Below are 6051 nucleotides of genomic sequence, written 5' to 3'. Positions count from 1 at the left end.
AATATAACCAATTATTTTAAAATGTCTATGAGCAATATGCATAATTTATTTTGAGGGATAACACTTCTACATATGTTCATTTCCATTGTCTCTATATCTATTGACATTTTAAATTAATGAACTAATTATGTTTGCATTAGGAATAAACAAGTTAGCTAGATATCACTCTTAAGTTGCATGTGAATTAGTTCTCGTACGATTTTGATGTCTTACCACTATGTCACTTAATTGCCTAATTTAGTCCAAGAGTCATCTTTTCTTTTGCATGCTTAGTGTGTTTGCTTGGTGATAAGCAAAGAGTTAAGTTTGGGGGAGTTTGATTTGCCATAATTTAATATGGAAAATTAGGCTTTCGTGTTATACTTAAGGAGTTTATTCTCAAGCAAAGTTGCATCTTTTCTATAGTTTTTTTTTGTAATTTTTAAATTTGAAGTCATTAAGTGCAAATGTCGTGTATTTTTTACTAATTTTGAGACCTAATTTGGCCAATAGTGCCATTGGGGGCCCTAACGTATGGTTGAGTGATGTAGGGATGCGTTGGAGTTTGAAAATGAGAAAGTACGACACCAAAAGGAGAGGGTATTGCGATCTCCAAACCTTGGAATCACGATACCTCCAACAAACTCGAGATTAGAGACCACCCTTCAGTGGCGCCATGATATTCACTTTGGGTATCTCGATATACACCCTCCAAGAAAAACCCCCAAGTTTGAAACTGTCCAAGGTATCACGATATCCTCTTTTTTTGTATCACGATACTAATATTGTAAGGGGACAAAATTAGACAAAAAGGGTAGTCTTTGTCCACCTGCAGCACCAATCATTGAATGCTCGTTCAAGGGTATTTTGGGCACACAAATTGGGTCAATATAACTGCTATATCGGCCAAAATTTTTAGCTGAAGGAAAAATAAGGCTACGTTACCTTAGTTTAAGCTTAGTTTTCTCTAGGTTTTCTTTTAGCTTTTCTTCTTCTTCTTCTTCTAGGGTTTTTCTATTTTCATTTCTGTAGCTATTGATTTTACATTTCCCAACAACTTTTCTTCTTGTTTTAGTTGTTCTTAGTGTTAATTAGGTTAGCTATCATTGTAGCTTAGGTTTATGTGCACCTTTAGTCCTTGAACCTTGGTTGTAAGAAATTTTTAGATTTAGTTTAATTTATTTTAGTTTCTTTTACTTTTATTTATTAAAGTTTGTTCCTTTTATGTTTATTACTTTAGATTTTCTTCTTGAATGCTTTTCTTTACATGCCTTTTAAAAATTTTTTGCATAAAAATCTCAACTTTTATATTTCTTAAGTTTTACTTTAATGACTTCTTTGTTTTTCATTTCCATGATTGTTAGTTTTATTTCTAGCATGGCTAGCTAAACCTTTAAGGGGAATGGTTCATAGAGATGTGGTGAGCTAATTTTTGGATGAAAGACTAAATCGTAATAAATTGGACTAATTTGAATTAACTTAAAAACTTAGGATTAACGAACCTAAGGGAACATTTAGGCAAATGAGACCAATATAAAATCTTGTTGTGCACTAATTCATTAGTCCCAGAATAACCGATAAGATCGAGAGGTAATCCGGATTAATTTGTCTAACTTGATAATGTGGAGACAGAGAAATAAAATGGAGCCATTTTGGAAATTTAAGCGATTTGGACCCTTATTCAAGCATTAGCAAAACACATAAATGTCAACCAGCCACCAATTGTTATTTAATTGTTAATTTTGTAACTTTGTATGTTTTATAATTTAATCCTTGCTAGTTAGATAGTAAAGTAGATTAAATTCTCTTAATTTTATGATTTTTCGTAATATATCTTTTTGCGATTAGTTGATTGGACTCTTTATTTTACACACTTGTTATTTAGAAAATTTTCAATCCACGATTCTCATGGGTTCGATCCTTGGAATACTCCAGTGTTCCATTGTAACACTGCAAATATAATACCCCCAAATCCAGCCTAGATGCTATGGTCGAATCTGGCGGCGTCACATGTGAGTGCTTTTTAGAAAAACCTTAGCAAGTTAAAAGTCGTCCAATTTGTTGTCTTTACTTAAGTCGTAAATCTCTATTCCAAATATTAAGTGAAAACATTTCATTAACGCGGAAGCTAAAACATCATTAATTCATAAATCAATAAATTAACAAATTAAAATCCCCAAAATAAACCCAAAATAAATATTTAAATAAAGCAGACAAAATAAAGTGTTACTCAAAAATCCGTATATGTCTACCAGTGGTCACCATCGAGCCCTCCGTCACACCGATCCATCTACAGCTGGGGATTACTTGAACAGATAAATAAATAAAAGGGTGAGTTTTTGCAACTCAGTGTGTACATCCCCGCAAACAACATGCATGCAAACAGATAACAGAATACAATTATTCGGCCTCAGCTATACAGATATTGCATGCATAATAGATCGAATATCAGAAATATCATACCCACCAACCCTGCACACCATCTTTATCCAACCCAACACACCATGTGGGGATAAAATCGACCTACCCATCCCTGCACACCGTATATGAGGATAGAATCGACCCATCCAACCCTACACACCATAAAGTACCGCATCGCAGCACATATCATAAGTATGTAGCTTAGCTGCCAGATAACAGGCTTATGAAGCCCTTCAGGTACTCCCATCACTTCGTCAAACCCACCCCGATGCAATGCATCATACAAGCATGGCATACTATAATCCAAACAAACAGATTATACATTTATTTATAGAAAAGAACAGATCAGATAATCATGCTAAGTATATCATGCAAACCCGTACATCACAGAATTAAGAGTCTAGGTAAGGCTTACTTGGGTGACCTGTGCAACCTTACAGAACATTTCAGATTAAAGGGGCTCACACGGTCGTGTGCCTTACCCATGTAGGCCCACAAGCTCGTGTGGGTCACACGGCCCAAATTGGCCTTGCCCGTGTGGATCACACGGCCTGGCCCATATTCCCGCACGGCCCATTTGCCTGAGCCCGTGCCTCGCACACGGTCTACAAGCTATCACACGCCCTTGTCCGTCGTGCCCATGTGGCACACGCACGGCCTGGCTCGTCAGTGACACGCCCATGTCTCGCGATGCAGGCTACCATACGGCAGACCACACGACCGTGTGGCATCGACAGGCCACTTTTCGGCTTTCACCAAAACTCATTTTCTGTGTAATCGAAGTACACGTCTGGTTCGTTTTCTATGCTAATCAAAACATGAGAACTCCAAAGCCTAAAATCGACAATACCGAGCCCAAAATCAGTCTCTTAAGTCAGATTATTAAGAATAGGCAAATCCCGAAAGGAGAGATCAACTTACTTTCAATGAATAACGGTGATTCCTTCGTTGTTAAGAGATCGATTAATGATCTACAGAACCTAAAATATTCCCTAAACAGCAACCATAATCCCTCTTAAACAATCTCTAAGGAAATTTGATAAGTCATAATTTATACATATTTTATCCCATGCTTAAGTACATTTTTTGGATGAATTATCATTAGATTTGTGGAATTCGATGCTCCTAATCCCTTAATTTCATGTTTTATACTTAGGTGATCATAGAAGAGTAAAAAGAGCGAGAAACGGGCCAAAAATGGGGAAAATAGGTCAACATGAGAAATCAACACGGCCTAGACTTCCCATACGGGTAAACCACACGCCCATGTCTTTTTGGCAGACTCTAACACGGCCTAAGCCACCTCACACGGGCATGGCACACGGCCGTGTCCCTGTCGAGCCCAAGTCTAGTTCTATTTAGAAAAGGCCACTTTTGAGGGTTTGGAAGCATTTTAAAGCCTATATAAACATCCTAGAAGGGCACCTAGAAGGGACACACAGAGTAGGAGGTAAGGAATTACTCAAAGAAAGCCGATTGATCCATCTCAGAAGTCAGATTCTCCTTCAATACTAAAGATCTCCCTTCAATTTCCTTCAGGGGTTTTTGGGTTTTCTTTATGTTTTGTTATCATTATTCTTCTGAGATGTTTTCTTTTACACATATGAACTAAATCCCATAAATACCTAAGGGGGATGAAACCTAAGACGGATCTTGTTATTATTTTCTGAATTATATGATAGATACTTGATTTGTTCTTAATTATGTGTTCTTAATTCTTGCTTTAATATTCCAGGATATTGATTCAAGTATTGATGTGCTTATTCAGAGGAGCAAAAGTCCCTGTCTAAGAGTAGATCTAGCATAATTAAGCGGAGTTGATTGCACCCCTAGATATAGGGCAACATAAATCTGCCGAATTAGGGTCAAACCTAATAAGGGAATCCATAGATCGAGTTAATGCAACACTAGAGGTTTTAATTAGAAAGAGATTTCAATTAATCAACCTAGGGTTAGACGTTTTTAGTCTGAAGAGAGATAATAATATAAATTAGGGATTTCTGCGGATCGAGTCAAGTGAATATATCGTCTAATTCAGAGTCAAATAACAAGTGAAGTCTAGGTGGATTCTTCCTTGGGTATTGTCTAAATCAATCAGTTTTTCCCAAAAGTATTTCCCCAATTTACTTCCTGTGCATTCTTAGTTTAGTTAATTAGTTTAGATAAAGCAAATCCCCTTATTTTTAGATAATAAAAAGAAGGTTAATACTAGTACTTTTAGTTCCTACGGGTTCGACATTTCGATCCTGCTATAAGCTATACTATTGTTCGATAGGTGCGCTTGCCTTTATCGTGATAATAGTTAGTTTTCAAGTACGATCAACAATAAATAAAAAACTTATCACGTAACATCAAGTTTTTGGCACCATTACCGGGGAACTAAGATATTAGGAACATTTAATTTTTATTACTTTAGCCATTTATTTTATTGCAATTTAATTTTTATTTTAATTTTGTTTATATCACTAAATTTTCTTTTATTTACTTCTGGCAGGTTTTTAAAGTTTATGACTAGAAGAAACCCGTCAAGACCTCTACTTTTTCATAATGAGATCGAAAGCATAGCTCATAGAAACCGAAGAGAGATAAGGTAAAGTCTATAATACATAGAGGAAGGGAAAGATGATGATATTCAAACCACAACTGAGGAGATGGCTGATAATCATAATAATCCGCTACCTCCTGTGGCTGTTGCGAACCCAGTAAATCAGGATCCTGCTCCTCGTACTATGTATGATCATGCTAAACCTAGTTTAACAGGAGCTGAATCGAGTATAGTTAGACCTGTTATTGCTGCAAATAATTTTGAACTTAAACCTAACACAATTCAAATGATACAACAGTTTGTTCAGTTTGATGGTTTGTAGGACGAGGATCCAAACACTCATTTGGCAAATTTTTTGTAATTCTGCGACACTTTCAAAATCAATGGCATTTCTGATGATGCCATTCGCCTTCGGTTATTTCCCTTTTCATTAAGGAATAAGGCTAAATAGTGGTTGAACTCGTTACCACGAGGGTCAATCACTACTTGAGAACAAATGACCGAAAAATTTTTACTTAAATATTTTCTGCCGGCTAAAACGGCTAAGTTGAGGAATGATATTTGTTCTTTTGTGCAGATGGATCTAGAAACTCTTTATGATGCATGGAGAGATACAAGGACTTATTGAGAAGGTGCCCTCACCATGGGTTACCTTTATGGGTACAGGTTCAAACTTTTTACAATGGTGTGAACTCCTCAACAAGACAACTCATCGACGCAGCCGCTGGTGGAACTTTAAACAACAAAACACCTGAAGAGGCTTATGAATTTATTGAAGAGATGTCACTGAATAACTATTAGTGGCAAGTCATGAGAACAAAGCCAACAAAAGCAGCCGATGTTTTCAACCTCGACGCGGTTACTATGCTATCTAACCAGGTAGAACTGTTAAATAAAAAGATTAACGGTTTGTATGGTTCTACTTTGGTACATCCAGTGATGAGGTGTGATTCAAATGGAGGAGGAGTACACACAGAATATCAATCCTTCAACCCTAGCACCGAGGAGGAACAAGTTCAATATATGGGTAATAATAATTCTAGATCTCAAAATAACCCATACAGTAACACTTATAATGTGAGTTGGAGGAACCATCCCAACTTCTC

General features: G+C 36.5%; 1 non-coding gene across 1 annotated transcript; it reads right to left on the bottom strand.

The window, feature by feature from the left end:
• Positions 1–5489: 5489 nt before the first annotated feature.
• LOC121229888 (small nucleolar RNA R71) lies at positions 5490–5595 on the bottom strand. The gene has a single exon (XR_005927842.1). It is a non-coding gene; the product is annotated as a small nucleolar RNA R71 (small nucleolar RNA).
• Positions 5596–6051: the final 456 nt, after the last annotated feature.

The sequence above is a fragment of the Gossypium hirsutum genome, chromosome A05 (genome assembly GCF_007990345.1).
Source record: "Gossypium hirsutum isolate 1008001.06 chromosome A05, Gossypium_hirsutum_v2.1, whole genome shotgun sequence".
Lineage (NCBI taxonomy): Eukaryota > Viridiplantae > Streptophyta > Magnoliopsida > Malvales > Malvaceae > Gossypium > Gossypium hirsutum.
This window is presented reverse-complemented; position numbering and strand designations above follow the sequence as displayed.